The sequence below is a fragment of the Borostomias antarcticus genome, assembly GCF_949987555.1.
Source record: "Borostomias antarcticus genome assembly, chromosome: 23".
Taxonomy (NCBI): domain Eukaryota; kingdom Metazoa; phylum Chordata; class Actinopteri; order Stomiiformes; family Stomiidae; genus Borostomias; species Borostomias antarcticus.
The window spans coordinates 17,670,079-17,694,313 of record NC_140256.1 but is presented as its reverse complement, the minus strand read 5'-3'; positions in this window follow the sequence as shown (position 1 = coordinate 17,694,313).

Below are 24,235 nucleotides of genomic sequence, written 5' to 3'. Positions count from 1 at the left end.
GTTGGGCGTGCAGGCCTGGAGGTGAGGGGACAGAGATTGTCCAGAGAAGAGGAAAGAGTAGAGAGGAGAAGATCAGTGGCAGTATCAGAGGGTAGGAGAGAGAAGGATTCAGGGGCGGGGAGGGCGGAGGTGACAGTAGAGGAAAGGTCAGTAGGGGAGAGCGAGCGGAGATGGCTACGGGCGGTAACCATGTGGGTAGGAGGAGGAGTTACAGGGGAAGAGGGGATGGAGAGGGAGTAGGACATGAAATAGTGGTCAGAGAGATGGAGGGGAGTGACAGAGAGGTTAGGGGTGGAACAGTGTCTAGTGAAGATGAGATCCAGCTGGTTGCCGGCTTTGTGAGTGGGAGGAGAAGAAGAGAGGTGAAGATCGAAGGAGGAGAGGAAGGAGAGGAAAGGTTCCAATTTCTCACTCTGGATGTTGAAGTCCCCGAGAAGGATGAGTGCGGACCCATCATCTGGGAAGTGCGAAACTAGTGTATCGAGCTCCTCTAGGAATTCACCAAGAGGACCTGGTGGGCGATACACAACAGCAATGGTGAGCTTGATTGGATACATGACAGAGACAGCATGGAATTCAAAAGAGGGAGGGGAGAACTGTGGGATGGAGACGAGTGAGTATTTCCATGTTGGGGAAATGAGCAGGCCAGTACCACCACCTCGCCTCGCAGCTCTGGGAGTGTGGGAGAAAGAATACACATCTGACAGGGCTGCGGGTGTGGCAGTGTTCTCTGGTGTGATCCATGTCTCGGTGAGAGCAAGGAAGCTGAGGGAGAGCAAGGATGCATAGCCTGAGATAAACTCAGCTTTGGGCACCGCCGACTGGCAATTCCAAAGTCCCCCTGTCACCACTTGCTCTCTATGAGTTGAGACAGTCGGATAGATGAGGTTAGAGGGGTTACGGAGTCTGGGGGTGACCCAGTGTCTGCGTGACCCCCGGAGAGGGAACACAACAGGAATAGGATGCAAACACATAATGGTAACAAAACAGGTACTGAGGTAAATGTAGACGTACTACCTTCCTGACAGTCTTACTTGACATGTACCTGACAAGCATGTCTGAAATGTATTCTGGTGAGTGACTGTGGAGAGATTTATAGACTACTCTATTCTAGAGTTGACAGGTAACCAGTGTAGTGATTTTAAAGCTGGTGTGATGTGTGCCCTTCGTCTAGTCTTAGTGAGGACTCGTGCTGCAGCATTCTGTATCATTTGTAGCTTAGAGATTGCTTTCTTTGGTAGGCCTGATAGTAGAGCATTGCAGTAGTCCAGCCTGCTTGTGATGAAAGCATGCATTAATCTTTCGTTGTCAGCCTGAGAGAGAAAGGGTTGCACCTTGGCAATGTTCCTTAGGTGGTAAAAAGATGTCTTTGTAATATTCTTGATGTGGTTCTCGAAATTAAGATCTGAGTCAAGTATGACACCTACAGTAGGCTTTTAGCCTGGCATTTGGTGTCAATTTCCAGAGTTTTTAAGTGTGCAGATAGTTTCTCTCTTTCAGCTTTTTCTCCAATGATCAGTACTTCTGTTTTGTCCTGGTTTAGTTGGAGGACATTATGTGACATCCATACATTTATATCCGTAATACACTTGACAAGGTAGTCAACCAAGCTGTAGTTACTGGGTGTTACAGAAATATAGAGTTGGGTATCATCTGCGTAGCTATGGTAGCTAATGTTGTGCCTCCTGATGACACTGCCAAGGTGCAGCATGTACAGACTGAAGAGTAGGGGTCCTAGGATCGATCCTTCGGGCACCCCACAGGTCATAGGGATCTTTCCTGAGCTATGTTCACCGAGGGCAACGAAGAAATCACGACCGGTTAGATAGGTCCTAAGCCAATTAAGGACTGGACCGGAGAGGCCAACCCACTTCTCCAGTCTTTTGATGAGGATTACATGATCTATAGTATCAAAGGCTACAATCAGGTCCAGGAGGACGAGAACAGAGAGCTCTTTGGAGTCAGCATTAATTCTAAGGTCATTTACAACTCTGACTAATGCCGTCTCTGTGCTATGATGGGCGCGGAAGCCGGACTGGAAAAGGTCATGCATGTAGAACTAAATAATAATGATCTAGTTGTTGAAGCACTACTCTGATGGACATTTAATAGCAACTTTCAGTAGGCTTGCATTTAACATGTCGGACCATAGCTAATTGATTCCTGACTATTCCTCGAATATTACCCTATTCAAATATAAGCATAATACATTTGAAGAAATGAAGAATGAAGAAACAGCTTCTAAAAAAAAAACTTCAGTATTATAGGCCCTGCGCCTGCTGTGTGATTTTGCAATAGAAAAATTGGTATTAGAAGTTGGGAAGATAGCATGGTGTCAAACAGTGCCCTGTCTATTCAAATTAATTGAAAATCATGTTCATAAATAAATAGATGTTGAATATTATTCAATTTTGCATTTAATCATGGTTCATGTTATTCTGATAGTGTTTTGTGTTTTTTTTGTAGTGTGTAAATTATTTATAGCTTAATAAATGTCTCAAGATCTATCTATTATTGAGGTGTTATTGTACCCTATCCCTACTAAATGCACTCTGATATCCTAGGGAGAAAGACAGAGGGAGAGACAGACCTTGCTGCTTTCCTATCCATCAATCACTGTCTGATTATTTTATCCATGCACTTACACATTCAACAATTGCACATGCTGATCTAACAGGTGTCAGTGACTCATCTGTATCGCTTCCAACTGCAACTTGCCCACACTGACATCACACCCAGGTCCTCTGCTTGCTGTTCACACATGACCACCTGTCATAAACACCACTACCAGTTACACCACAGAAAAGCTTACTCTGCTATGGTGCAAGTGGGCGATATTTATACTGAGGAGTGAGTTTAACCATTTCAACTCGGTTACACCAACAAAATGCATTCATTGCATTCAGGCCTGTGCTCTCTGAGCACCATTTCCACTTGCCAGCTTAATTGGGAAAGGATAACAGTGAAGAGTGGTGCTACAAATCAAACTTTATTCATATAGTGCAATTCATATACAGATGCAACACAATGCACTTTACAGAGAGCAATGGGAGGGTGGGCATAGGTCCCACCCCTACATATTCCATAGGGAAGCAAAAAGAAGTTTCACCCGGGGGCCAGAAAAGTGAGCTGTAAAAATTATTCCCTGACCTCTCTCAACGAGACGATCGAGCAAGCTCCTGGAAAATGTTTGTCTATTGGCTAAGAACATAAACAGAGCAGTAAACATGGGCTAGATACTTCATAAGAGAGATATGACTAACCCTTTTCTGCCTCCCTCTCCCTAGTGCCTCTCTCCCTCCCTCCTACCTTGTAACCAGGTCGAGTGGATGCCCCACTGTCACCCGCAGACCATCCTGCGTCCAATAGATACCCCTGTGTCTGCTGAGGCCACAGCCACTAACCCTGTCGTCCTCCCTAGTGTCTCTCCCTCTTATACTCTATACAGGTCCTGTGGACTCCCCCTGCCTCCTGCAAGCCACCCTGTAGCAGGCCCTGGAGAACCCCCCCCTCCCCCTGTCCTCGGCCAAAAGTCCACCCTATGGCTCCTGGAAAGGCCCCCTGCCTCCTCATGACTAGTTCCTTCCCACTCTGTGTCGTCAGCTGTCACTATCCAGCCAACCCTACCCTTTTTTTTACCTTTGGCTCTCTGCTTTCTGTTTCCCCACCTCTGCCTTGCGGCATTCTCTATGAGCCTGTCCTGCTAAGTGCTTACTGTGCTTTGTTATATGATTCACTCAAATATCATATTAGAGACTACAGGGATAGCTAACACATAATGGCCGACCATGTAGGCAACTTCTCTGTAACTATTTGTGCACTCTCCTGTTAACACTGATAATTGCCCTGAAATCACAGTTTGCTGGTTTTGATGCTTTTGATTGGCCTATGTGTTACGGCTCGCATGCCCTCGCCTCCACAACCGCCTCCCTCTCTCCCCTCTGGGCCCGCTGCGCGCTCGGGGCGTCCTACGCGCTCTACCGCACGTCGCATCGGCCCGGGCATACAACGCTCTGACTCTCCGGAGTTTCCCCCCACTGCCGGGCGTTCCCCGTCTCCGGCCAGCTCCGCGGACTCGGCAGTCTCCTCCCTCTCCGGGGACGAAGAGTCGGATCCCGACATGCCCAGCACATCGGCCCGTGCGCAAAGACAAGAACGGCGCGCTCGTCTCCGACGATGACGTGGGCGCGGCTCTACTCACCGGTTTCCAATTATCATCACCACACCTGTCCCTCGTTCTGCAATCACCTTCAACCTCTACAAGAACCTGGTCTACACTCCACTCATCGCCAGATCTTACCATAAACTCATGTGGTAAAGTATAGCCTAGCCTACAATCTCCTTACCCGTATTTTGTAGTGTTTTTTCCCGTTCCCCGTTTGTGATTACTCTCACTCACCCTGCCTCCCCTCCTCATCTCTCCAGTTCCTGCCTGACCCACGCCTGTACGATTACCCCGCTCCTGCCTGACCATCGCCTGTACGACAACCCCGCTCCTGCCTGACCATCGCCTGTACGACAACCCCGCTCCTGCCTGACCATCGCCTGTACGACAACCCCGCTCCTGCCTGACCATCGCCTGTACGACAACCCCGCTCCTGCCTGACCATCGCCTGTACGACTACCACGCCCCTGCCTGACCATCGGCTGTACGACTACCACATCCCCCTTTGTGATCTTATTAAATCGCCCCTCCGGGCTTTACCGTTCCTTGCCTCCTCCGTTCCTGTTGCGCCTGGGTCCCAAACCGAACCCTAACAGTAAGATCTGGCCAGTTTTGACCCAGCCAACATGGAGGAGAGACCTGCACCTCCCGGACCACTCCAAGCCCTCCAACAGACCCAAGCCGAGCAACTGCCGCAGGTATCCGGCCAACAGCAAGCCCAGGACGAGCGACTGAGGGGACTCGCTACTCTGGTCAGCACCCTGTCCGACCAGGTCACCGCGCTCAGTGCCCACCTGGCTCCGTTCCTGAACCCCACCGCTCCACCAAACCGGGAGCCCCATCTCGCCTCCCCGGCCCCCTACGACGGGACATTCACCCTCTGCCGGGAGTTCCTCATGCAGTGTGAGTACGTGTTTGATCTCCAGCCAAGCATGTACTCCACTGCGTCAGCTCGCATAGCCTACATCGCTAACCTAACCACGGGACGGGCTCGCCGCTGGGTCATGGCGGGTCGCGAAGGCGCAGCTGCCTACATGCAGGACTACACAGCCTTCGTGTAGCCATAGACCATAGACGAGCGCCACCGGGAACGCAGGCGCGAGCGGGCGCACCAACACCACAGCGCACCCAGACCCTCTGCCGGTCTCTCTCGGCCTGCCCCGGCCTCCCTCGCCCCCCCAAACACCGCTGGAGAGGAACCCATGCAACTGGGTTGGACCCGACTGACCCCTGCAGAGCGTGAGCACCGGGAACAGAACGGACTGTGCATATACTGCGCTAGCCCAGCGCACGCCGTCGACTCCTGTTCCTCTGCACCTCCCAGGACGGCAAAAAGAGTAGGCTCACTCGCCAGGGGGTACCGAGTAAGCCGGCTCATCCATCCCCAATCCCGGACCCGTGCCGCCAGGTTCACTGTCACCCTCGCCTGGCAGGGGCACACGCTCTCCGTCCCTGCTCTCATCGACTCCGGTGCTGACGAGAGCTTCGTGGACGTCCAGTTCGCCCACAAAGCGGCGCTCCCTATCTCCCCTCTGGAGAGGCCCCTCTCGGCCTTCGCTCTGGATGGCCATCCCATGGGTCCCATTACTCACCGGACCCTGCCCCTCACCCTCACAGCCTCGGGAAACCACGTGGAGAACATCCGCCCCTTCGTCATCCACTCTCCCGACGCTCCGTTCATCCTAGGAAGGCCCTGGCTGGAACTCCATACCCCTCATGTCTGCTGGAGCTCGGGGCACATCCTCAGCTGGAGCACCGCCTGCCACGCCCGCTGCCTCCGAGCTGCTCAGACCTCCACTCGGGTTGACCGACCCCGTCCCGCTCCTCCGGACCTCTCCACGGTCCCTTCGATGTACCACGACCTTGGGGAGGCCTTCAGTAAGGAGCGCGCCCGCACACTCCCCCCTCATCGACCCTACGACTGCGCCATCGAGCTCCACCCTGGCGTCCCTCTTCCAGCCAGTCGTCTCTACAACCTCTCCCTCCCGGAGAAAGCAGCCATGGACACCTACATCTCCGAGTGCTTGGCCGAGGGTCTCATCCGACCATCTCGATCCCAGGTGGCAGCGGGGTTCTTCTTCGTGAAGAAGAAGGGAGGAGATCTGAGGCCGTGCATCGACTACAGGCTGCTCAATAACATCACGGTCAAGAATAAGTATCCACTCCCCCTCATGAGCTCCAACTTCGAACCCCTCATCGGTGCCACCATCTTCACCAAGTTGGATCTCAGGAACGCTTATCACCTGGTGCGTATCCGTGAGGGGGACGAATGGAAGACCGCCTTCAAGACCTCCCGTGGCCACTACGAGTACCTCGTCATGCCCTTCGGCCTCACCAACGCCCCCGCCGTCTTCCAGGCGCTGATGAACGACGTGCTCAGGGGATGCTGGACGTCTTTGTGGTCCTTTACCTGGACGACATCCTGGTATTCTCCAGGAGCGCTGAGGAGCACGTCCAGCATGTCCGCATGGTCATCCAGCGTCTCCGGGAGAACCGCCTGTATATCAAGGCGGAGAAGTGCACTTTTCACTCCTCGTCAGTGGAGTTCCTGGGGCTCATTGTGGAGGGAGGCCTGACGCGACCCGACCCCCGCAAGATCAAGACCGTGGTCGAATGGCCTCAACCCACGACCCGGAGGCAACTTCAGAGCTTCCTTGGCTTCGCTAACTTTTACCGCCGTTTCATACGGGACTACAGCCGGGTAGCAGCTCCCCTCACCCACCTCACCTCATCCCTGCGTCCATTCGTCTGGACACCGGCTGCCAGCGCTGCCTTCTCCGCGCTCAAGGAGTGCTTCACCACCGCCCCGGTCCTTCTCCATCCTGACCCCTCCAGGCAGTTCGTGGTCGAGGTGGACGCATCAGACACAGGCATCGGTGCTGTTCTGTCCCAGCGGTCAGTGGAGGACCAGAAGTTGCACCCCTGTGCCTTCCTCTCCCGCCGGTTCACCCCAGCTGAGGTGAATTACGACATCGGGAACGGTGGGGGTGGGGGCCTTGGAGGAGTGGCGCCACTGGCTTGAGGGCGCCGAACACACCACCCTCATCTGGTCAGACCATAAGAACCTGACCTTCATCCGGGCGGCCAAGCGCCTCAACTCCCGCCAGGCGCGGTGGTCCCAGTTCCTCGGGAAGTTTGATTTTACCCTCACCTTCCGGCCCGGCTCCCGCAACGCCAAGGCCGACGCGCTGTCCCGCCTCCACGCGCCCGAGGCGCCCCCCGCGGAGCCTGAGTCCATCCTGCCGGTCTCGCGTGTCATAGGGGTGGTCACCATGAACATCGAGGCAGTGGTGAGGCAGGCCCAACGCGCCCAACCCAGTCCGGCCAACGTTCCTCCTCGCCGGCTCTTCGTGCCTGACTCGGTCCGGTCCCGGGTGCTCCAGTGGGGCCATGCCAGCCGGTTTGCGTGCCATCCCGGGGTTCACCGCACCCTCTCCTTCCTGAGCCGACGGTTCTGGTGGCCCTCCATGAGGTCCGACGTCCGGGAGTTTGTGGTCGCCTGTCCCGTCTGCTCCCGCAGCAAGGCGTCCCACCAGCCCCCGGCTGGCCTCCTGCGTCCTCTCCCGGTCCCCAGCCGCCCCTGGTCCCACATCGCCCTGGACTTCATCACCGGTCTTCCCCCCTCCAGGGGCAACACGGTCATCCTCACCGTGGTGGACCGGTTCTCCAAGGCGGTTCATCTGGTGGCGCTCCCCAAGCTCCCGTCCTCTGCGGAGACCGCTGAGCTCCTTGTCCAGCATGTCTACCGGCTCCACGGTCTCCCCGGAGACATTGTCTCGGACCGTGGGCCTCAATTCACCTCCCAGGTCTGGAGGGCCTTCTGCAAGGAGATCGGCGCCACCATCAGCCTCTCCTCTGGCTACCACCCGCAGACCAACGGCCAGGCCGAACGGGCCAACCAGAGCCTGGAGTCCGCTCTCCGCTGTGTGTCGGCTCTCCACCCCACCTCCTGGAGCAGGGACCTACCCTGGGTCGAATACTCCCTCAATGCCCTGACCAGCGCTGCCACTGGCAGGTCTCCGTTCGAGTCATCCCTCGGGTACCAGCCCCCGCTGTTCTCTCTCCAGGAGTCGGAGGCCTCCGTCCCCTCCGTCCAGGCCCACCTCAGCCGCTGTCGCCGTGTCTGGAGGGAGGTCCGCAGGTCCCTGCTCCGCTCCAACGAGCGCTCCTGCCGCGGGGCCAACCGCCGCCGCACTCCTGCTCCGGCGTATCGGCCCGGTCAACGGGTCTACCTCTCCACCGCTGATCTTCCGCTCCAGGTCCCCTCCAGGAAGCTGGCTCCGCGCTTCGTTGGGCCCTTCGAGATCGACCGTGTCCTGAACCCAGCTGCGGTACGCCTTAAGCTCCCTGCTTCCATGCGGGTACACCCTGTGTTCCACGTGTCCAAGGTCAAGCCTGTCTCCTCGAGTCCCCTCATGCCTTCTGCCCCGGCTCCTCCGCCTCCCCAGATGGTCGACGGGCATCCCCAGTGGACGGTTCGGCGGCTGCTGAAGGTGCGCCGCCGGGGTCGGGGTTTCCAATACCTGGCGGATTGGGAGGGGTACGGCCCCGAGGAGTGCAGCTGGATCTCCAGGCAGCTCATTATGGACCCGTCTCTCCTCCGGGACTTCTACCGGGCCCATCCTGACGCCCCCGGTCGGTCGCCAGGTGGCTCCCCTCGGGGGGGGGGTCCTGTTACGGCTCGCATGCCCTCGCCTCCACAACCGCCTCCCTCTCTCCCCTCTGGGCCCGCTGCGCGCTCGGGGCGTCCTACGCGCTCTACCGCACGTCGCATCGGCCCGGGCATACAACGCTCTGACTCTCCGGAGTTTCCCCCCACTGCCGGGCGTTCCCCGTCTCCGGCCAGCTCCGCGGACTCGGCAGTCTCCTCCCTCTCCGGTGACGAAGAGTCGGATCCCGACATGCCCAGCACATCGGCCCGTGCGCAAAGACAAGAACGGCGCGCTCGTCTCCGACGATGACGCGGGCGCGGCTCTACTCACCGGTTTCCAATTATCATCACCACACCTGTCCCTCGTTCTGCAATCACCTTCAACCTCTACAAGAACCTGGTCTACACTCCACTCATCGCCAGATCTTACCATAAACTCATGTGGTAAAGTATAGCCTAGCCTACAATCTCCTTACCCGTATTTTGTAGTGTTTTTTCCCGTTCCCCGTTTGTGATTACTCTCACTCACCCTGCCTCCCCTCCTCATCTCTCCAGTTCCTGCCTGACCCACGCCTGTACGATTACCCCGCTCCTGCCTGACCATCGCCTGTACGACAACCCCGCTCCTGCCTGACCATCGCCTGTACGACAACCCCGCTCCTGCCTGACCATCGCCTGTACGACAACCCCGCTCCTGCCTGACCATCGCCTGTACGACAACCCCGCTCCTGCCTGACCATCGCCTGTACGACTACCACGCCCCTGCCTGACCATCGGCTGTACGACTACCACATCCCCCTTTGTGATCTTATTAAATCGCCCCTCCGGGCTTTACCGTTCCTTGCCTCCTCCGTTCCTGTTGCGCCTGGGTCCCAAACCGAACCCTAACACTATGCTCGATTTGGCATTGAAGCACATGCCAGTTTGGTTTAAAGAAGATATACAAAGATGACTCTCAGTGAAATATTTTCAAACATTAAACGGCAAACAGAAATGGAACTAGAAATTGTGCTCGGTGAGCACAGACCTCCGCCCATGAATGCATTTCATGACTCTGAGCTTGTGCACATGCGTGCGAGCAGGATATGTTTCTTGGTATTGCTGCATTTGTTAAGTCGAGAGCTTTATGCCAGTCGACACCCTATGTCTCTGTGACCCTCCCATGTTGAGATATGGCAGTTTAATGCCCTCCACATTGACAAAAGGGGGAATTTTTCGCACCTGAACCCAAGTCTGAAAAATCATTGGAAGTGAATGGGCGGCAGTGTTGAGGGGGTATTTGTGGCCCCCTCCTCAGGTTGGTCCGCTCCAAAATTTAATGGGTTCTAAGTTGGCCCATTCTACACTCCTCCACCGAGTTTCATGAAAATCAGTTTGGTAGTATTTGCGTAATCCTGCTAACAAACCAACCAATAAATGAACCAATAAACCAACCAACCAATAAACACATGCCACTAAAAATATTACCTCTCGTCCTGCACCTAAAAATGTGACACTTGGGTTTTGTTTCCCCAAAAAATATTTTCTCTCTGATTGATTACTTCTACCCTTCCCTCTCCACCCCTTCCTGTTGTACAGTACTTCATACAATCCATTTTCTCAGTGTGTGAGCGTAGTACACGATTAAAGATGCATGACATTATCCCCCCGTCCAGCAGGGCAGAATGAAGAGAGATCACGTCAAAAAAGATTGACCTTGTTCAGAGTTATTGCCCAGTCACTAACCATTGTGGTATAAAGCCAACAGAAAGATCATGCATTAAACATCAAGCATGACTACTTTAATTAGTGCTGTGAGTCCCACGCCAAAACCGTTGTCTCACAGCTCCGTGGATGGAGACAGTATCTGTCTAATCTCTCCATCTTGCTGACATAGGAGCCGCTGATTCAGTCTGACTGGGATTCCATTTCTTTAATCACTGCACCTGGGAACTGGCACACTGTTTGAGTTCTAATACAGAACCCATTCATTCTAGTGTGTAGTAGTACTATGCTGTTTCTTCCCTTTTTTACCTGTTGCAGATTTACCACAACCCCAACAGCAGATAACAGATAATACTCTCTTTCCCTCTCTAATCATTGGTCTTTTGGGGATCAGAGAGATTAGTGTCTGGCAATCCTCACTTGAGAGTTAAGTATTTTAGTCTCATCATTCCCTCTCAACCTGTGAATGGCAGGGGCTGTTTGATTCAGCTCAGCGTGGGCTTCATCGCCTATGGTGTATAGACAGCTCGAGCATCAGCTGACCAGCTGTCGAGAGCATATAATGAACCTGATGATGATGATGATAGTCCTGTGGTTCTATCCACCTGGCTACTAGTGTGGATAGAGTCCTTCAAATTAACTTACGAGCAATATTTCCCAGACACCCTATGGTGTAGGTGTAAGGAGAAACTGTGGCTCGCTCCATCTCCATATGGAGGGAGAACAACTGGTGTTACTGTACCAACAAGTGCCAGGTTCAGTCCGTAAAGGGATAACTACAGTATAGCAAATTGTTTACACTTCGGAGATGTGGGCTTCCTAATTGGGACTTAAATCAGTGCCTCATGTTTTACTAGTGTTTGGATTCTTAATATTTTCTGTCTACAGTCCAGGGAACCAGCACAAGCTCAGCTTTAAGAATTGATAAGCTCTCACTGATGACCACCAGTCTATACTGCCACACTATGGGTCAGCACCATGGCCAGCAACAGATCAGACACTTCGGAGGCATAGTGGAATACGAGACAATCAAGTGCTTGTGTTCGAGGCCTAAAACGCTATTCTTCATACTGTAAATTACATAAAAACTGAATTAAATTGGGGTGAGAAACGGATTTATCCATTTAGCCTGTTAATCCGAGAATATGGCTCATGTAATTCTGTAACAGGTGATGGTATGAATGGCTCAACTAACCAATGCATTTCCCTGTCTTTTGTAATTATAACAGTTCATTATAATACAATTGTGGTCAGTTTCATGCCAGCCCAATACATTGCAGTGAGTACCATGTTTAACACACAGCACATTAGAATATGACTGAGGGGGATACAACGCATTGTAAGCTCCCGCATCAAACAGCCTTGATAAAAGCAGCCCAGTGATCGCCCCAGCAGGGGGGTTAGAACAGGCATGCAGACAGCTGGGGGCCAAGCAGAGTGAAGCCCCACCACAGCATGAAACCCCCATCAACACCCCCTTAGTCCCTTTCAACTGACCGACTGTTTTTTGAAGGGCCAAGGAGGGAGCAACTGACAGAGGGAGAACAGATATTAAAGAGTAAAGTAAACACAGAAGCCACTGTCTGAGACGTCTTGTCTTGTGAAAATGTTTGTATTTCCCCTTTTCTCTCAAGAGACAATCTATTATACGTGAATATGTCTAAATTCTTTGCTCTTTGTTTAACTTAATTAATTCAGACTGCAATGTCTTCAGAGCATTGAAGCTAAGAGAGCTTTGGAAATCTCATTACTTTGAAAGCTGGATTTGTTTTTTTCCTGTCAACAAATTACCAAGTTCATAAAGCAGAGCTATCGCCTTTGAGAAAAAGTGAAGATGAAGCCACAACACTCTCCTAGTACTGTTTCTCTCTCTCTTTCTCTCCTCCTCCCCCTGTCTGTCTCTCTCTCTCTCCTCTCTCTCTACTCTCCCTTCAAATACACTCCTGCCTTTGATTTGGTTTTTAGAATTCTAAGATCCACACACTCTTGGGTTTACCCACCCCCAGGACGAGCATCTGGGAGTAACGTTACACTGGCTGGTGATTACTCACCCTGATAGATAAACATCTGGGAGCGTAAATAGGCCCTACGCTTAATTCCTGCATAGCCGCAGTCTCCTCTGCACTAGCTCCTTCTAAAGGTAAATACCAAAACAAGATAGAGGACTCGAACCTAGGACAAAGTTGATTCAAAGGAGCGTGAGTGTATGGAAACTGAGGGAACAAAAACATATCAAAAACATATCACGTCAGTGTTTATATGGGTGCCTGTTGACCACTAGATATTGTTACCATATATTATTAATGGCAGAAACAAGTATTCTTCGCTCTAAGAAATGTTACACTCGTTAAAGTTGAAATGAAAGTCACCACTGTGCCAGAGGAGTTTGACCTTGGTAGATGATGCTATGGCTCATTTAGTCCCAATAGAAATGCCTCATAACGACACACCACAGTCATTATACCCGGGACATTGCTTTGGCAATGGGATGACATGTTTCTGCCTCAAACCGTTGCAAAACAGTCGCTACCTGAAACTATTTGAAGTATATGTTTGTATTCCATTACTGCCTTAATCATTGTATTGTACTGAATGGATGTGTCTTGGTTGCAATTTCACATAAATGTGGTTCATAACAGCGCAAAGGTACTGATTTTACCGTTTCTGTTTAAATGCAAATGTCCATAGTGTTTGAGCCAATAATTAACTTGGCCACTAGGCGGATGTCGACTTCTAGCTTCTTTCCACAGAGAATTATTTGAACTTCATCAAATGCATTTTTGAGTGTGAAGTATTTGTTAAGGCTGGTTGGTAAAGGACTCAAACGCACGACTCAGGAGACAGCGGACGGTTTGCCCAGCAGGGCCTTTAATGGTGCAACAAAACAGTTCGGGGGCAAGTCAAAAAGTCAAAGAGTCAAAGTCACAGGCGGGATCAGGTGATTGGCGTACGTAATCCAGTAAATATAATCCAAGGTCGAGGTCAGGGGCGAGGCAGGGGTCGAGGAATCCATAGTATCAGTCCAGAGGTGGATTGACAGGCAAGCAGCACTGCACACCAGGTCTGGGGATAAACGGAAAACACGATAAGAAAAAAAATAAACATGACGGAAAAAATACAACTGAGATACGGACAGCAGTCAAAGTTGGCTAAACTAGCTCGGTACTTGGGTTAGGGTTAGAGGGATGAGAGATATAGAGAGGTTGTAGTAGTACTGTAGTAAACTAGCTCGGTACTTGCCACAGGAACGTTATGGGAAGATCTGGCGATGAGCTTTGATAAGACCAGGGTTCTTGAAGGTTGAGGTTGATTAGATAATTGAGACCCGGTGTCAAGAGCTCCGCCATAAGCTCGTTCATCAATCACCATGATTGCCTTCATCTGCGGCGTCGGAGGGCGCACTGCGCACGGGCCGAGGTGCCACGTCCCTCGGGATTACTCTCCGGGGATGAGGAGCGCGAACGCGCACCAGCTCCGGAAGGGAAGCTGTATTTACTTTCTAAAGACGTTTCTAAAGATCATATTACAGAGGCATGTGGAAACCACAACAAGCTCTCGCTCTATGTAAGCACAACTAGCGATTCATAACTACAGATTGATGAAAACAACCGTTTCGCTGCAGAAAATAGATTTTTTAGAAACTGCATTCTCAGTGCCCCATCTGCCGCCATTACATGGATATACTTGGCTCGCGCTGGATTTTAAATTTCTTCTACAGGCCTCCGAATTACACCAAAGTTATCTCGGTGAGTCAAACGTCTTATAATATGCCGTAAATAAGGTCCAGGTTGTCAAAAACGAACATTATCCTTTAAATAATACCAGATATATTTATTTTAGCTTGATTCACTAGCTGAGACGAAAGTAAGTGATCGAAAAACCTGGTTTTGAGGATATGCTAACCTTAGCAAAACAGTAACATTCTGTGTTGATAATATCTAGAATTTATATTTGGGCATCTCATCTGATGCTCCTCCATGTGATTTTATTTTATAGTATGTTTTTTATGCATTATTTTGCATGTATGTCATATATGTGACATCTTGCTTAATTTGTTAAGGTTTTCATGCAATACTTGCAGATCTCAGTTTCACTAATCGTTACCCAACTCACATAAGTTTGATATTGCACATATCTTCTAAGGATATTGTATGTGTATTTACTGTCATATATAGTACTTAATCATTCCCAAATTGTGTATGTTTCATATTGAAAAAAATTAAAAAGGATATTGTATCTGGTTTGGCTGTCATATGTATTACTTACAAGTTTCAGATAAAAGTTATGACATTTTGTAAAATGTATCTACATCTTTTCCATATGGGGACACTTGAACAAAAGTTGATTAAAATAAATGTATAATATTCATGGTTCCCACTGTTCATGACATTTCCGGAATATCATTGATTTTTAAAGAGATCAAGATCTGTTTATTCGCCATGTACATAGTTTACATATACAAGGAATTTGACTAGGGTAACGGCATACGCTGATGGAGACGACATAGGACAGGGTGCAAGACAGGACAATGCAAAGACATGACAGTGCAAATGCAATACAAAGAACAGTGTAAATACAATAATACAATAAAAAAGAGAAAGGAATATCCAAAAAGAAAAGTAGATCCAGGCACTCAGAATAAGTATGTTAAAAAGCCTTTAATGTATCGGGCTTACATCATTTTAAAAAGTCAAGATTTTCCACCTTGTCGGTCTTCATCTGTGCGCTCAAACAAATCACCCCTTAAATACATTCAGGAAGACATCGAAAACGGCGGAGTACATATCAATCAACCAATATATCAATGATTCAATTATCAAGACAATCAATCAGCCACTCAATCAATCAATCAATCAATCAATCTATCTATCTATCTATCTATCTATCTATCTATCTATCTATCTATCTATCTATCTATCTATCTATCTATCTGTCTGTCTGTCTGTCTGTCTGTCTGTCTGTCTGTCTGTCTGTCTGTCTGTCTGTCTGTCTGTTTGTCTGTCTGTCTGTCTGTCTGTCTGTCTGTCTGTCTATCTATCTATCTATCAAGTGGGTATGGGAGAACAGGGGCCATAGAGGGGCAGTCAAGACTGTCAAGAAAGAAGAGAAGAAAAAAGAGACCACATAACGAGTAAATAAACATCACACCGTAAGATTTACATTGTCGACTAGGCCTATATTAAAGATATAGAATTCAATATCTTCATTGAGACCGGGGGCATTTAAAGCATCCAGACAATGGATCCAGAACATTTCCCTCTGATTGAGTTTGAGAATACGGTCTCCGTCTCTAGTAAGAGGTTTAATGTGTTCAATGCCCACAATGCGCAGTATGGAATCATATATTGCCTTCATTCCCAGTGATTCAAGAGCACCAACGACACCTGTTTGTTCCTCCCTGTTGTCTGCAATAAAAAGAAAGGCACAATACAATTTACTCAATATAAACAGAATAGAGTGTGGTAAGTGTATGTACACAACAGAAACTGTTTTTGTGGTGCATGGACCACAGTCTCCTGCCAGAGGGGACTGGTTCAAAGAGACCGTGACCAGGATGGGAGGGGTCAGCCACAATCTTTCTGGCTTGTTTTAGGGTCCTAGAGGCTTGCACATCCTGTAGGGATGGCACTCTACAACCGTTCACACTCTCAGCAGAGCAGACGATGCACTGAAGTGTGGCTTTGTCTTTTTCTGTTGCGACAGAGAAACAGATGGTAATGGAAGGGGTGAGGATGGACCCGATGATGGAGGTGTAGAAGATCATTGCCTTTGGCATGTTGAATATCTTTAGCTGCCTCAGGAAGTACATCCTCTGCTGTGCTTTTTAGGTGAGGGAGCTAATGTTCACTTCCCACTTGAGGTCCTGGGAGATAGTGGTTCCCAGGAAGCGGAAGGAATCAACAGTAGCCACTGGGGTATCATTCAGAGTGATGGGGGGAGGATGGCTGGTTTCTTTCTAAAGTCTACAACCATCTTCACTTAGAAATTCCACTCCATCTTAAAAAGTATATTTGAGACATGGAAAGTCAGGGAATTAGTTTTTTGGACTATGTCATGGAATATCAGGGAATTTAGTTTGTAGCATGTTTACATTTTGCCATTCATCAAAATGTAATATTTTCCATGCGGTATTTTTGTTTATCAGGTTATTTCCCACATTGTGTGAATGGTTGTTATAGTAAATTTATTTTTTCAGCGCCCATTTATCCCATTTTATCTTCCGGCTTGTCAACAGTTTTTCCACTCATTATAGGTCATGGAAATTCGGCTTTATAATCATTGAAAGTCAGGGAAAAGTCAGGGAATTTGACTTTGAGTGGGAACCAAGGGTATAATAGTTTTGCTTTCTTCATTATTATTTTTTATATCATTTTAACTTTTTGTTTTCAATTATAGTTTTAATTCATTTTAAAGCAGGTTTGCTAGTTAAGTTTAGCTTTTATTAAAAAAAAGCTTACTTACGTTTTTATTTGTTTCAGAATTAGTTTTAGTTTATTTTTTCTTCTATGCTAGTCTCCCGATCTTGCGAGCTCATTCCGTGTAAAACAAACCAGGTTACTTCTGCGCAGGCACACAGCAAAAAAAAATTGGAGGATAGATTTCATATCCACCCAAAATACTAGGCCTATGTATGAAATGAAAAAGACTAAAACAATTTCTCTATTTTTTTTATTTTAGTTAGTTTTGTAAACACAATACAGTAAAAAAAAAAAATCACACCTAGTTTTTGTTTTTCTGTTAGTTTTCTTTTGTTGGGAACCCTGACTACTATACAGTCTATTATATTACATAAACACTCTACAATATTGTTGCTAATATGTAGAGATCCCCAGATTATGTAAATGAAAACTGCACATACACAAAACTACTGAGATTATGTTCTGCTGTCTTTGAAACATGGATGTGTTTGGTAAGGCTATGTTATGAAGGGAGTATAGAAAACATCAGAAAGCCACATGCTTACTTCTGGAAGTGGAGCTAATTGGCTGAATTGCTGTCATTGCTAATCCAGTTTAAGCTTATCAAGTCAAAAGAAGACAGAGGAATACAAACTGGTGTAATTTTGTGGGGTGCAGCAAGCAATAGCAAAGTGCTGTATTGGTTTTATCCATCACTGAAATGTTGACAGCTAGTTATCAAGTGTATGATCAAAGAGGCTCACGTTCTTACTGGAATGATTCAAGGTAGGCATGCCTATAAAGGACTCAATAATGGGCATCAGCATTTATATAGAGAAAATGTGATAAGTTAATTTCACAATAGACTACTGTACTTTGCTGTAAACCATCACAGTTGCTAACTATATTGAAAGCCTCTACTACTAAATGACTAGCCTTTGTTACCTCCACGCAGTGACAGCGCAGGGTGAGAGGTAATGTTTTCGGTGGTGTGTGTTTATTAATTGTTTGGTTGGTTGGTTCATTTATTTCTTAGCAGGATTACACAACAACTTTTTTGGAGTGGATCCGAATCACAGGGCAGATCCACTTATTAAAACAAAACTGAGCGAAGCCAGCTCCCCATGTGGAGGTGCTAGAGACATGAGGTTTGGACTGTGGGATGCGGGGTGAGAGTCCGGAGTGCACCGAACTGTCACCAGCTAGTTGCAACCCGAGGGGGGTGAAACAGAGCCACCATAACACGACCGCCCATTCACCTCTGTTCATTTTTTGTATTGGCTCCAGGAAAAAAAAATCCCCCCCATTCATTATCAGTGGTGGGTTTGAAACAGCTATATCTCGACGTAGGAAGGTGACAGAGCCACAAAATGCATTCATGGGCGGAAATCTGAGCACCATTTCTAGTCTTTCATCGTCTTTCATTTCAACAGGTAGGAATTACCATTCAACCAGCACCTCCTATAATACCATACTTAAGGATAAGGATCAGCAGCTCTTACCACTGCCGATGATATTTTAATACTTCCAATCATGGAAAGCTTGAATTTTACTTTATTTTTTCCCTCACAAACTGTAAATCAAACTTGGGGCTGTCTGACCCTTGAAACATCTTAACAAGTGCAGTAAACATCCCCCACCGATTATAATTGCTCCATTATCCTTTGTGTTAATGGCACCGTGGAAGCAAGTGTAAACATCATTACAGTCACTTGCAGGTTTATTCTTCTGATAATACATCAATGTAAACTTCAACGAGTAACCTGACGTATTGTATCAAACCAGCTGGCATAGAGAATGAATGGAGGCAAATATTCTATGTGCTTATGATACAATTTGACTCCAAACTGCTCAAAACAAGGCTAGCTACTGTATTGTAGATTCTGTAGGCTGAGAGGAATCCAATGATGTCCACCTCTTGCTATTTGGTCGATTTTACTGACTGCTACAGTGTAGATCAACAAGAACGCAACCAATTTCATCAATGTATCTGCATGTACATAACACACCCATGCCCAGGTTACAGTATTTAGAATATATTCATATAACATGCATAATCCATCCATACTGGTATCTAATCTTTATTACCTCCACCCCAGCGACAGCGCAGGGCGAGAGGTAATGTTTTCGGTGGCGTGTGTGAGTGGGTGTGTTTTTGTGTTAGCAGACAAATTACGGGACCGATTTTCCCGAAACTCAGTGGAAGGGTGAAGCATGGTCCAATTTAGCAATTAACAATCACCTCAATTCATTTTTTGGACTAGGATTACACCAAAGCTACCACTGCTTTTCATGAAACTTGGTGGAGGGGTGTACCATGGGCTAATTTTGAAAAGAATTTAGTGTTCCCATGTGTCGTCCATTGCAAGTGTGTGTTGGGGTTTCCTGTGTGACAAATAAAGATCTCTTCTTTTCCTTGGATGGACACAGGCCGTTTTAATAGCCTGCCTCCGATTTCATCTGGTGGGGAACAATGATTCTTTTCTGATTAAGTGTACATGGTAGCAATGAACCAGGCAGCTGTTCTTGTACACTAAAGCACAGAAAGCCCCTGCTTGCCTGTAGTCAAAGCTCAAGTCCTGATCATGATAAATTACATTCTCTCTTCTTCTCATTTTTTCCTCCAGACCAGAGTGTCATATCTTAAGGAAGACTAATGTGTTGATACATCTAGCAACCTTGAGGATTAGCACCTGTAGTTCAAAGGCCACAGTGAACACATGACAAGGCCAAATTGTTTTAGAGAATTTAACCTGACTTAGGCCAACATGACAAGAATCTATGACTGCTTCCTTCAGCCGTTAGACATGCTCGACAGCTCACCGGAGCTGAACGCTGTTTAGCTCAATGTCTGTCTGGTGGCTGGAGCTCACAGTGTAAGACAAGCACTGTGCGTGTATTGGCTGTGTGGGGAAGAATAGTGTTAACTAGTAGTCCAGGAACCATGGTGCTGAACCTGATTTTGTCTAGTAATTTTTTTTTCTCTGCTGATTCTTGTAGCTTGGGGGTACCTCTTCAAAATATGCAAAGCATTTACAATGCATTTGATTCGAAATTCATGAATATTAAACCTCGCCATGCCTCTGCTTCTGCCCCCTTATCTCCAACAAAGCAGGTGTAGGAGGAAGCTGACCTCTTCTTTGGATATGCACTTTTATCACTTTTTTCATCAAAAGTGTGTTTTGCTGGCATGGCCTACATTTTTTTTTTTTTTCAAGCAATACCTGTTGTCTATATACTCACAGTATAGGTATACTCTATAGGAGGTATACAACATGATCTGAATACCTAAATAAGCCAATCTATATTGTGAATATACAGTGACAACTACAACTAATGATAATTATACCCACAATACACCTAACCCCAATACTAACCCATGAGAATCCTGACATTAAGAACAACATACAATTGTCAAAGTAATACCCCCTCCACCTGAATTTCACAGGGTGGGAGACAATGATAGAGACTCAAGGTAGCGTTAGTGAAAAAACAATGGATATAGAAAAGTGAGAAAAAGTGAGTAGATTTTATCTCTCTAGCTGGAGGCAGTAGGGACATCCAGCCAGGCAGCAGAGTAGTGATTATTCTGTGTACAGTATGTACCAGTAATTGTGTATAATTTTAAAGCTGCCATAACTTTTTTTTTTCATATTTTGTCAAAACGAATTAAAACCACCTGATATCAGATTGTTTCATTGAGCCATAGTGTCCTAATAGCGTCTACCAGTCGCCACGTTTTGTTGTTCCAGCATTTCTACCTGTGTTGTCAAATTACGGCCCATATCTTTGCTCCACCCCCATGCCTTGAACGTACATATTATACATTTTAGGCCTTTCGCTCGTAAACAAGTCTCTTACTGCCATCTAGCGATAGGAAATGGCTTATTGCCGCTTTAAGCTACTGGTCTGATTGACATTGTGAAAGTGAGGTGAGGTGCTGGGTGGACCGAGGGGAGGCAGGGGAGAGAGGCCAAGGCAGAAGCACCTGCAGCATTCTTCTGTCCACATTCAGCTAGTTAGTTCAGCTGGCCTTGCCTGCACTGCAAAATGTAACCTTAAAGTCGCACTGAAATGAAAAAAGCATTCTGTCCCATTTTGGTTTACATAATTGGTCATAGTGTTCACCTATTCAACGATGTATGCCAAACATTTTTCAAAATTCTACTTTTATCAAAGTATATAATTTCTTACTTCCTGGAAAACGGTCCAAGGTCACATGCAATGACGACAACAGGTACCTTAGATTTTAGGCCAATAATCTCACGACATCCACCCGTCAATCAACGCTATCCTTCTATCGAATCTGTCTAAAGTTCTTAAAACCCGTCCACTTGTCAATGTTCCAATCAAATTCCTCTAAAAATATGACCCACCTTCATAGCTTGTTTGCGTCGGAAATACGTCAAACTATGGAAGTTAGATGATCTCAAACGTCCGTGACAGTGCAACTTTAAAGCTCAATGAAATAACTTTAAGGTTCATTATTCACCTTTACTTGCTATTAGTTTATGAATTGGCCCAAAATTATTTTCGTGACATGAGACTGCATGAGACCCTGTGAATTTATTATTTTAGAATTTCGGTGTACTGGCTAGTACACTGGCGGGAAATATTTTGGTGGAAACGGAAGTGACACGTCACAATATCAGGAAGACAACAAACACTTGACAAAACAAACACAATCTACATGCACATAAAAGAAAGAAGACCGGTATTTACCTGCATTGAAGCCATCCTTCCAGAAAGTAGCTACAATCTTCCAATCCACTGCGGCACACGTTTGTTATCATGTTTTTTTCCATCATTACAGCGAGTGAGTGGGGGATTGTGGGAAGTGTGGTTCTTAAAACGCAGTGCCGATTTTATCACGACCAGAGGGGCTGCCAAAGTGCCGAGTTATCTCTGTAGCTTAAGCTGGACTTTTCACCTGTAGGCATCCAGCACAGTGGGGTATATACATTGTGCCCAGGAGGCTGCCTGTTCCTTCGGCATGAGGAACTATTTCTGTAAAGCCAAGGTACCCAGCAAAATAAATTATTTATGGTGGAGTGAATAGTTTTTATGGGAAAAGCTGGGAGATGGGATCAGAGGATGGAGTGTCCTGTTGTCTGGTACTCCATCCAACAGCCTGTATGGCCAGTGTGCTGTCCCTGCACCTTCACCTGTGCTTCTGCCCCCTTATCTCCGACAAAGTATCGGAGGAAGCTGACCTCTTCAGGTATGAACTTTTATCCCTTTTTCTCATCAAAAGTGTGTTTTGCTGGCATGGCCTAAAAGGGTTAATATTCATTAATTTGGAATCAAATACCTTGTACCTTATTATTTGATTTTAGTATTTTTAGTGAAATCTCTTAAATCCATATTTTTCAAGGATTTGGGGCATTTAGGTTAATATCTGAAAATGCTCAAGGGATATCACCAGGCACCCTCCTGTATTTGAAAGAGGTATGGCAAAGCTTTAAGAATCAGCAGAGAAAAAAACTTTACCCGACAAAACCAGGCTAATCAAAATAACGTATCCCTAGTTCTTTGAGTGGAGCGAAGGCTTGAGAACCAGCTACAGGTACATTGACTAAAGAAAAAAACATGCACACACCTGTGTCCAACTAGGTCCGGTGCACCGCTGTCTAAAATTCTGGAAAAGATTGTTTTCAAACAGATAAATGATTTCCTAGCTACAAGCTCTACCCTCGACATCTTCCAGTCCAGTTTTCGCGCCCATCATAGCACAAAGACGGCATTATAGTCAAAGTTGTAAATGACCTCAGAACTAATTGTCCGAGGTCAGGGGCAATCATGTTTGAAAACCAAACTCGCCCACTCAAGCGAAGCCCAATCAAGCAAAACATAAAAATAAAGTATCAAAATCAAAGGAGCAAACTGACCATAGGGCCATCCATATGGCTGGACGACAGTGATTCAACGCCCTGGCTGCCAGAGGGAAGCTGGATGTGTGTGCGCATACATACGTGAGTCTATTTTTCCGAATAGTTTATAACACTAGCCAGGGAGCTGGCTTTTAGGTGGGGATTGGCAGCACTGGGGTGGCTCCTCCTTGAGTACACTTTGCATGTTGACTTCCTTGCTCTGACCGTGTTCACCGTGTTCTCTCACCCCCTGTGTAGTGTGTGTGTTGTGTGTTTGGGGTGAGCATGCAAGTGTGGCACAGGCACGACTGGTGGTGTTTTTCGGGCCTCCCCAGCCCTCAGCTTTCTCCCTGCTACTGTAGCCGCCCTTGGTACTCCTGGTAGCCTCTAGTACAGTTGTCACGGAGGTCATATTGGACAGCCCAGGTTTTTAAGTGTTTATTGACTATTCAAAGCATTTCCATGCTCAATTAAAGTTATTACATAAAGTTGTTCCTTGTCTAAGTCTCTAATGTGTTTCCCAGGTGCCATTTAGCTTAGCTGATTTAATAAATCCTATTCAGAACCTGAAATCACCTCTCTGCTACCTGTGTGTTGCTCCATTCCCGAGGACCATACCTCATGTAACAAAAAGGTGGCGTTGTCTTTACTGTGTACATGGTCATATGTGAAAATCTGACTAAAGTACATACCACCTCTTCAGCCCTCCATCAGTCTGGCCACTAGGGCTAGAGACTGAAGCCCGAGAACAGCAGCTGGCAACAACTCATCAGTGTTAACTCATCAGATCAGTGAATCATTGAAACATCTGTTACCGTTACGAGCATCGTAAGTATCGTTTGCCTGACTGGACTCTGCACTGGATGGACTGCTCAGAGATGGCAGAACTTGTCAGATTCTCCAAAGGAACACTGATGTTCTGAGTGAACACATAGTAGCCAATTACTGATGGTGGAGCAGAACAGGGCTGGAGCAGAACGGGGCTGTCCTAAGACAAATTTAGCCAATCAGGTCAGAAAAGCAGGAAATCCTGTTTAATCAGGAACAATCACATCCCTGACAGATACTGTACAGAGACCGACAGAGGGAAAGAACCAGACAGAAAGAGGGATGGAGAGAGACTCAGACACGAGAGAGAGACAGATACAGAGAGAGGGAGACAGAAAAAGACAGAAAATGAGTGATGCAATTACCAGGACTGTCGGCCTAAAGCCCATCTTCACTCCTGTTCCTCTCGTTCAAGGCCATGCTGTTTGTGAACATCCTGAAACAGCAGAAACACACCCAATATGAAACAGAACAGTTGAAAAGCCGTCCTCGCTTGCTCAATTGAATCCGCTTTAATACAATGTTTTGCTCAACACTTCTTTACGACTGCATAAACGGCAGAATTCATCTAGTCCTTTGTACGCACCTATCCATAGTTGGTCACAGTTCCTTAACTTCC